The sequence below is a fragment of the Lepisosteus platostomus genome, chromosome 2 (genome assembly GCF_059453375.1).
Source record: "Lepisosteus platostomus isolate fLepPlt1 chromosome 2, fLepPlt1.hap1, whole genome shotgun sequence".
Lineage (NCBI taxonomy): Eukaryota > Metazoa > Chordata > Actinopteri > Semionotiformes > Lepisosteidae > Lepisosteus > Lepisosteus platostomus.
Genome location: NC_142612.1, coordinates 18,696,027 through 18,706,513, shown reverse-complemented (window position 1 = coordinate 18,706,513; position 10,487 = coordinate 18,696,027). Strand labels below are relative to the sequence as shown.

The 10,487-nt window shown below is 38.2% G+C and overlaps 1 long non-coding RNA gene across 1 annotated transcript; it reads left to right on the top strand.

The window, feature by feature from the left end:
• The first annotated feature begins 2,316 nt into the window (after positions 1-2,316).
• On the top strand, positions 2,317-8,743 carry LOC148676101 (uncharacterized). Its single transcript, XR_015925906.1, has 3 exons — positions 2,317-2,731; positions 3,021-3,099; positions 5,242-8,743. It is a non-coding gene; the product is annotated as an uncharacterized LOC148676101 (long non-coding RNA).
• Positions 8,744-10,487: the final 1,744 nt, after the last annotated feature.

Below are 10,487 nucleotides of genomic sequence, written 5' to 3'. Positions count from 1 at the left end.
CAACGATGCAAATCGCCAAAGACACGCACACAAAATAAAATGTACTAAATGGGCTATCTCAGTCTCTAGACCTCAGTTGAATCAAACATATGTGGTAGAACTCAAGAAACCAAAGTGTCTGAGGGACCTATAGCAATTCTGCCTGCAGGAACAATGAAAAATCCTCCTTCATAAGTGCCAGAAACCCAAAACACTAGAGGAGGGTTTCCAAAATACTAACTACAGTGGTATGAAGGAATGTCACCCTCCTGATTTATGGAGACATTATTTATGACAAGATTGTGTTTCTGCGCAATGCTGTGAAGACTTTTGAACTATTTTGTGCAAGACATTTTTCCAATCCATAAATCTGTGTGTTGTTTGATGTTACCTGTTCCTGTTTCGTGCAGGTATGAATAAATATGTGGGCATTCAGGCTTCAAGGAAAGGTGAAGAGATAGGACGACACAACCTCAGTAGCGTCAATAGCTGGCAGTGGGAACACCACAGGGTTCAAACTGTTTTTGGTTCAGCTTCAGGGAGAAATGGTAACTTGGTAACCGATTAACCAGCTAAGAAGAACTTCACAGCCAGCCGCCCACTCTGGTCTCACCGGGTCTGTTAGGGAGAAAGCCTGCCTAGCTCACTGCTATTTAAAGAAAGGAAACAGGTCAGCCAAAATGAGTCACTACACAATCATGTTAGCATGAAAATGTCTAAAATATCTGCCCTCCTTTCTGCCACCAGGGGAAAATAATATCAAGATGCTACTAAAACACACTTACACAAAACACAAAGAAAAAGAACAAGGTGAGTGCAAACAAATCTCAAAGATGCTGGCCTTTTTAAAAACCGTTTACTAGTTTTCTTTATATGAAATACCCTTTTCATTCCTGACAAAACAAATGTTGAACCAGATTTTGCAGTAAACCAGTGTCAATGACCTATAGCAAATAGGCTGTAAATGGAACAACACAGAATAATACAAGCATTCTGTAAATGAGGAATAATCTGTGCATGTCTTGGTGACTGCTCTGGAAAACTGGTGACTATATTGGAAACACAGGACACAACACAGCACTGTGAGTAAATGACTGGCTTTTCCCTTGAATTTAAAATAGCCAGTCAAGCTTAGCTGGCATATCACTGGAATGTGGGAGGAAACACCCCAGGAAAAAAATTGTGCAAACACAGGGCAGACTGGCAATTTCCACACACAACGACATCCCCACCTTAAAGGCAACCCAGGACTCTACAGCAGCGCTAACCACCATTGTACTGACCAATACGGAACAGCATTCATCAAGAATGTAAAAACAAAATAAATCCCCCTGAGGAAATATCCCAGAGCCTTTAGTTTTTTTTTAAATAAACATCTACCAGATTAGGGATTTGTCCAATTCACTCACGGCAGTTCCACACCTGTAGCTGAATATCAATCTTCTAGTCATGTACATCAGACCTTGTGCATATACAGTACAGGTCACCAGAGACTGTTGTTCTAGTGTGCTCTTTTGAGGATTTGTAAAACCTACAGGAGGAAAATAAATCAGTGGAGAAAACAACATTCAAATAAATATATAAAAAACATAAAATACCATAGGAGTTTTTTTTCTAAAATATATAACACTGTGTCTCACTAATATGAATAAATTGCCACATACAGACCACATTGGAATGTAATACAGTAAGAGCTTAGTCAGATGATTATTGAGAAGCAAAACAAAATAAACTTAATTTAAAGGTGCATTTTGACCTCTTTTCACAGAGTGTAGCTTTTGTAGGCTTTTACTTTCGCTTCCTTTAATGGGAATTGTGTCTCTCACGTATCTTCTTTGAAGTCCCCTGAGGGAATTGATAAACCAATATTGTTGTCTGAATGGTGCACTGAGAAGGTCCCAGGCACCTCCTTCATGCATACAAGCCTCAGAGTCAGAAAGCATTAGGTGTATGCTACAGTATGACCTGCACAATATGTGTATATATAGCACTGACTGGGGGTGGATGGTGAATGTGTGCTGTGCTCATGAATTCAGACTGCATTTACCTTTTATGTAACAGGTCAACAGCAAAAAGAATGTAATCTGAGTACGGAAGCTGCAAAAGCATTTGTACTGAACGATGTGTTATGTAAGTTCCAACCCTCCCCCATTGATTAAAAAAAAAATATTTCTTCAAATACATATTGCTCAATCCAAATGCTGGGGGGACTAGGAGCTCCACTTAGAAAAGCCTCATTTATTATTTATAGCTACCTTCTTGCCTTTTGCGTTCAGGTTCTGGTTATTAGAAATGACGCAAAAAGGTTTAAATAAAACAAGACACCCACCGAACACCCACCCTCTCTGTCTTCATACAGAGCAGCGTGGCACAGCTTTCACCACTCAAAGGAAACAGGGGCACTAATAAGAATAGGACTTAGCAAAGCTAATAAGTTCTGTTCCCAGTATTAAGAAATATGTAGATGTGTAATACATGTAACACGTGGGAACTATTTGAGAGTACTAAAAATAAACAGACAAAAAAAAAGAAAGCATTTCAGACTGTTTTCTGTCATCACCTTGTCATTTGAAGAGGCATGTTGAAGAGTGATGTCAAATGATTATTTTAAAGAAATGTGTGTCACTAACAGTATCGTATTGTTAAATAGTGAGAGCAAAGGAGCGATGAGCATTAAGAGACTTGAAGCAAAGCAGGTTGGCCTTGGAATAACATGGGCTACTGGTGAGGCCCCTCTAAGAGGTCCACCCAGGTAAGAGCCAAGATCTGTCTGTATCTGAATCCTACTTATGATTATTCAGTGTGCAGTACTTCTATCCAAATCCACATTTCCTTTAACTTTGTTCTTTGAATACCACCAAAAGCGTGCCATAAACATTTCTGAGAAAGTATTAATCTGCGATTATTTAAGCGATTCACACTTTACAAACTGTGACTTGGAAATGGTACTTTTAGAAATCTGAGATTCAACACTCTGGAAAAGAGGTTTACCTAACAAGCTTAAAAGTATTGTTGCTAACGTTTGCATGCAAAACTTTCAGTTTCAGGTTGGTCACGACCTGTGAGAAGCAGCAGAAACCAGAGTGTTTTCTAACCATCTGACAGAACTACAAGGACACAGTAAGAAGGCTTCCTTGAGAAGTAACCTTTTTTCTTTCTGCTTGTTGGATGCAGTTTTCCAAGGTTTCATTTTCTTTTATTTCTGCTTCAGTAACTTTCATGTCTGGTGGTCAGTAATGGGTCATTTTTAATCAGGTTTCCCAGAGAAGACTTGACAGCTTGCTTTTCAGCTGATATTAGTCATGTACCATTCTCTCCTGAGTCTATGGTATTCTTCCCCGTCTTCATTTTAACATATTTTTCTTTTCTGAATGGGAGCAAAGTTTGGGCAAATAGACTGCAGAATCACAAACTAATCAGCCATTTACACACAGTGGAAAATGATCATAATTTTAATATGTTGCACATTTCTATGTATGTTCATTTAAAGCTTTCTTCAATTAGATAAGATAAGATCACTTTATTAGCCATATACAATTTCTTGCATTAGGAATTTGTCTTTTCACATACCCCAGCTTGCTCTCCATGAGACACACAGACGGGGAGAGAGAAGCTTGGGGTCAGAGCACAGGTAAAGGTCTTAAATCCTTTTGTAGTGTACCCTAGCCTTTCACCTTCCTGCATGGATATTTGTGTGGCTACAGCTCTAGCACTGGAATTTATGTATAAAATAAATTAATATGCTCATTAATGGATAGATTGTTTATCAAAATAATGTAAGACATACATACTGACATACAAAGATCTAGATATTAGTATGTTATGAACATCAGCCTTTTACTCAAAGCTTTCCAATATTGATTTCTACAATTTTCCCAGCGATTAATATATTTTAATTGAGTTGGGCAAGGAAGTATCCAAGTTTGTCATTTAGAAATTTTTAATTAACATTCATTGCAATCTTCTAAAACGTGACTGGAAAAGCAAAAGTGAAGCTGTACATGGGAAACCAGTTTGACGTAGTGTAGTAATTCATCACATTTACCAGTCAAATTATTGACTCATTGTCAGGTGTTCTTTGTCCTTGTAATCATTTGTTCTCTTCTACACATCCATTAAGCAAAAAGGCTACTTTTTGCAAAATACAGATCCATCAGGATTTACTGATAACATTAAACAACATGGCTTAGTTTTCAGTGGAAGTTCCCCACAGATTTCTCTGTATACTGAATACTTGCACAGCACTTTACAGTATATAATTAAGGAACTTTATGCAAAATGTCCAGCTGAATCTGCTGTGTGTTGTGTTGGCTGAAAATGAGTCACATTTCAGCAGAGGACAGTGTTTGTGGAGTCTGAGGAAGAAGTTCACCAAGCTAAAAAACGTGGAGTTTGTACAGATGCCAATATTACTGTAATAGGACCAAGATAATTAAATAGAAGTCATTAAACTCAAATTTAATAAACCTTTTAAACTCTAAGAGTACACTGAACTATTTGGGCCCATTAGCAGTTACATTTAAGCATTTACTTGTTTACCCATGAGCATTAAAGGTTTACCAGCATAGAGCGTGTTTGGGCCATTTCAATTCGGATGTTTCAAGTGATTGTTGTTTTTGAAAATTTGGTCTTTTGGCCGTTAAACAATTAATGTCATATATGTATTCAATATGATAGTAGTCCTGTTAGGTGTATATGAATTCTTTGTTTTCTAAATTGAACAGAAAATTCAGTACCTTCCTGTACAAATGTGTATTTGCATATCAGGATCTTCAAAAATGTTAAATCAAGAAAACTAGAACGTAGTTGCAGTGATACTGCTTTTTCCCACTACCCATGTCTTCCTCCATGAGACTATGCAGTACAGTAGGTGTTCTGTTGAGAGAAGCTTTACCACCTTTCAGTTGCATTGAACCAGATCTCTGAAGCTCAGCAAGGCTGGGCCTGTTCAGTACTGAGATGGGACACATCCAAGGAAAGCCAGGCTGCTGTGGTAAGTGGCATTGCTGAACCAGAACATCATGCCCTTCACTCTGGACCAAGATTTCTCAACCAACGTTCCAGTAAGGCACTGGGGACACTGCGCTGTCGGAGGATCTCTTTCAGATGAGATGTTAATCCGCTATCCTTACTTCTTAGTCATTAAAGAACCCATGGGATTGCTTGTAAGAGTAGGCACATTACACTCCGTCATGGTTAAGTTTCACTATGGGGCTTGCATAATCATGTTTACCAAAAATTTCCCTCTTAATTTATTTGCAGTACTTTCTCACTGCTGCTCCAGATCTACTGTGAAGTGGGGCTACTGCTGAGTGTCACGCTGCTGGATGCTGGATTCTGGTTTTGGATGAAGTGGGGTTCCCTCCTATATGTAACAAAAACCCTTGGGGAACCTTTGGAATGTAAAGAACTACATACAGTAAATGTGAGAAATTATTATTACATTCATCTAGTATTAATTTATTCCTGTTGTGCTGCATCTTCCGAGCAATTATTCCCAAAGCACAACAACCTAACACGGTACTAATTTCATCTCGAGAGCTGAAAGGTGAGAAAGATGACTCATCTCATGTAGATCAGAAGGATGAGAAGGACAAGAAGGGTGAGTCATAACTTAGGATCCCTATCACAATGTGGTAACCAGACGTAAACATTCGGATTTGCAGAGACAGTACAGTTTGCACAGCACAAAGAAGGTAAAAAGAGTCAGTGTGCTGCCAACGTTGACGGTAGGTAATTAACGTAAATCTTTGAGTTGTGACAGTGACAAACCATTTATAATGGGTAGTGAAGTCATTTGTTTAATCACCTGGCCACGTACTTACTGGAGTGCCCAAAATATTGCTTTCAAAACATTTTTCTACAGTATTTCATGCTTTGGTTACTCCCTCATGGATACCAGAAATGACACTAGTTATTGCATACTGCAGGTAGGAAAAAATCAATACATCTCCTTAATGGGAGTGTAGTAGCTTCATTTTCTTGACTGTACTTATTCTAGTAGGTAAGCTGTGGATTGCAATTTGAATTTTACTTTGAACATACCTGTTTTTATATTATGCATAAACTTTCATTTGTTTTGATTGGATCGTGAAAATGTCAAACTCAGGCAAATAAAGAATCTTTTCACATAGAAGACAGACAGACATGAACCTTTTGAACAAATAGTTAATATTTATTAAGCAATAGCACTTTTTTCTAACAGAGCAAGTTATACAGGTCTTACACTGCAGTTAAATCATCATATTACAGTGAAAGAGAGCGTACCAGTGGTTCATGAAGTCATTGGTTTCGGTATTTTGCTCTGCAAATGGACCAAAGTGATGAAGCCAAAGTTAAACTGCTTTGTTTATTTATAATTTTGTTTGGCATGGATTAAAAATGCAATATGTAATGTTTAGCCCTTTTTAGAATATAACGCATTATAAAGAGCACCTTTCTTTTCAAACATGGGGAAAACGTGCCTTACTATGTTTTGCACATGCTTCTTTTGCACATAGTGCTGGTAAGGGACTTCATGGAACAATTAATCTTAATGTATCCCTATATAAGTGAGGACTGAGTCTGAGTCTCCAACTGATATTTGTAACTACTGGTAAAATATTTCAAAATATATGATTAATCCTAGGGATTTAATATTTTCATTTAATGCTTTCTAACAGTATTCTATTGTATTCACATGAAAATGCATATGAAATAAGAAAGTATTTTAAAGGACATTTATATAGTACGTATGGCTTTTACATAAGGTTCTGGCCAACGATCAGTCCATTTGCATTATACATTCCATAAATAATTAGGAAGTTGCTAAAAACACATGCATAAACTCCTGATAAGCACTAGATTTCATATATTTGCCAAAATAGCAACCCTGCAACATGCCAGTCTCATTAATGCTCACCTACCTAACGCCCTCGTTGAGTTCACCAAACACTATTGTACTCTGTTACAGAGATATGGCCACATGATTCAATAAGGGTTGTTTAGATTTCTATTTTTATATCTGATTTCCAAAGCAAAAGAAGTCAGGGTCCATATTTTGAAACACTCTGAGGATAATTTGAGAACTCCATCTAGATATACCCAAGGTCACTTCTCTTTCAACATTCCATAACGGTAACTTTGGTCACTATCTGTCAACCGCTTACTGTGAACATTCAACTTAAAGCATCAAAGCCTCCCTCATGCCCTCTGTGACTGGCTCCTAGTGTAGCCCTGCAGATGATGGGAAAATATGTACCTGTGCTTGAACAGGTATTGAGTGCAGCGAACCAGTTTTATCACTGGGAGTCGTCCTGATAATATCTGTAGCTGATGCTTCTGTAAGCCCAGGAAAGGTGAGGGAATGAGGGACAGGCTTCTGAAGAATCGAGGCTGTAACTAGAATAGAAAGCCTGATCACTGACACAGAGGCCACACCCTGAAACTAGAGGCGCGACTCTTGTTTTTGCAACAAAGTGTGGTGTGCAAGGTAGTAGTTTTGATAGCATCGCTGTATCAATTTCTTAGTCATTTTGAAAACAAGAACAAGACCTCATTTTTTAATGTGCTTTGACAGAAAGATCTGCATGCCAACAGAATCCATTCCGCACATGAGTACAGACTAATATTGTAGGATGCAGTGTTAGATGTCAACTACAACTACAGCAAAATTGTAATGATTTCTATTCAAAATACTGGATATATAAGTATTATATATTAATATATAAAAATATATAAATATTCTGTAACAATAACAGCATGTATATATTGTATAAATATTGTTGTTATTTTTCCTCTCCTTTCAATACTATACAACCACTGTTGCTAGCACACAAACTCTCAGAACTCCAAATTAAACAGTAACTTGATAAGATGGGTTCTAGACTTAACAAGCAGGTCTCAACAAGGGAAAATGGTTATCTGATATTTGTACAATTCTACTGGATCACCACAGGGCTGTGTCTTGTCCCCCCTGTAGTACATTTTGGACACTAACAACTGTAAGAGCAAACTCTGACAGATATATCATTAAGGTTATGGGTGACACAGCCCTGGGCAGCTTTTTAAAAGACCTAGAAAATCATCACGGGCCCATTCGAAACAATTTTTCTAAAAGGTGCAATAGTTCTCTTTGATGTTAAAAACAAATGAACTGATAATTATTTTCAGGAACAAATGCAACACCTCTCCAACCTACAGCAATTAATGATCGAACTGTTGGTTGTCAATGACAGCAAGTAGTTGGGACTGGTTATAGACAAAAACCTGAAACCTGAGATGGGACAAATGTTGTCACACCAAAAAACGACTTTTTTTTTCTCCTTAAAAAATTCTATTGTAAGCTTTTGTAAGAGTTATTTGAACTCTTTTCTACAAGTCTTTCATTGAAAGTGTTTTAACATACTGTCTCACCTGTTAGTTTGCTAACATCAGTACCGTTAATTGTAATAGATTTGGAAAATTAATAAACTTAAATGGCTTAAATGACCTTTACACACAGAGGGCTGTAAAGAAGGCTAGGAATATAATGGGAGGTCACCCTCTCCACTGTGAAGTTACACTAATCTCATCCGACACACATTGCTGTGTCCTCAGGTGTAAAAGAAACAGACTCAGGAAATATTTAATCTCCTCAACAATCTCACTCTCAAATAATGTAAAGCAACACTCATCTCTTTTAACACTGTTGTACTGTCTTCTATGCTGGTAATGTTTGCCTGTCCTTGTTGTAGTGTTCCATTAGACTGTGCTCCCAGGGGATAATAAAGTTTCAATCGAATTATTAAGCTTGCTTTATTTACGTTTTCATTCAATCCAGCTAGCAATAGTCAGTTAAAGATCAACAAATGGCATGAGGGCCTGTATGAGCTAGATGTGTAGCACGGTTTCAGAAAATTCAACCGTTAGGAGTCAGCAATAATTAAAACAAAAACGATCAAAAGCCCTGCGAGACCTCTGCTGTGAACCCGGACAACGCCTTTCTTTGCTGAACAACAATGAAGAAAATCCAAGAAGCTGTCAAAACTGTCCACTGCAATAATACGAAAGCTTGCGTGAGTGGAAAATTAAATTGCTGGAATAGAAAACGCACCTTGAAGCAGCGCGGGCGGACTTGGCTCCAGCCCGCACCCTCGACAAAGCGTGTTCACGCAAGCAGTCTTCTCGGTCTACAGTTCCCTTATCCACCTAACACCAACCCCTAGAGGTTTATTTGTGTCACACAGTATTATTAATAACTTATTTATTGACACTTAGTTTTTTGCCCAAGGGAATGTATTCAGTTTCGGCGCTATTTTGCTTGCCAGAGAAGACTACCAAACGCCGACAAAACGCCACGTACTGTATCGCCTGCCTTGAATGCACTCGCACTGATATTTTTAAAGTTCTCCACAATTCAATTGTAGTAAGAGATACGGCGTAAGAAATACGTGACTGTGCAATAATAAAACAAGAACATAAATACAGATCTTCCGAAAAAATTGTAAGAAAGAAAATGACTTAAATTGTGGTTTACTACTTATGGTCCTCTTAAAAAAATCATAACATCTATAAAATAAATTAAAATCCAGATATTTTACACAGTTCGTAGCATACCTAAGAACAACAAAGGCTACAAGTATTGTTATGTATTCTGTGGAAGTTTTAATCTTTTTTTACATCTACACAACTGTGGGTGGCATGGTGGCACAGTAGTTCAGGTGGGTAGCTGTGTCAGCATGCGTAGTCTGCAAAGGAACAAGTAATAGGTTTATACCATAATGAAAAGAGAAGAGAGAAAACGCAACGTTTCTGCAACAGCCGAAACGTTGTGTTTTCTCTCTTCTCTTTTCAGCATGGAATAAACCTATTGTGGCACAGTGCTTAGTATTGCTGCCTCACAGCACTGAGGCCCTGGGCTCAATTCCTGGGGTGCTATCTGTGTGGAGATTGTGTGTTTTTGCTTTGTTCACGTGTGTGTCCTGCAGGTGCTCCTGTTTCTTCCCACAGTCCAAAGACATACTGGTAGATTAGCTGCCTTCTGGGAAAACTGACCCTGCTGTGAGAGTGTGTGTCTGGGTGTGCTCTATGATGCCATCCCATCCAGGGTGTATCCTGCCTTGTGCCCATTGCTTCCTGGGATAGGCTCCAGCTCCCCTGTGACTTTTGAATTGGATGAAGCGGTTGGAAAATAGATGGATGGATATATCTGTGAAAGAGTTGTTCTGATTATGTCATTACTGTCTGCAGTCTGCCACAGCTTCACTGGTCATGTTTATCAAACTCATCCTTATATTCTCTCTTTCCTTAAGTATTTAAGTATCATAGCCTGACAAGACATTGCCCATTTCTGCTTTAGGAGTTATATGGGACACGCAACTGTAAGCAGAATATTGTGGTTGTGTTTCCGGTCTTCTGTTCCACTAAACAAAACAGCCCTACCACTGCCTTGTCCTGAAATTAATACAAATGAGAAAACATGTGATAGATTCCTGATTGAAGACAGAGAACAGAATAGCCGAAATACAAAAAATAGTAATGAAATGAAG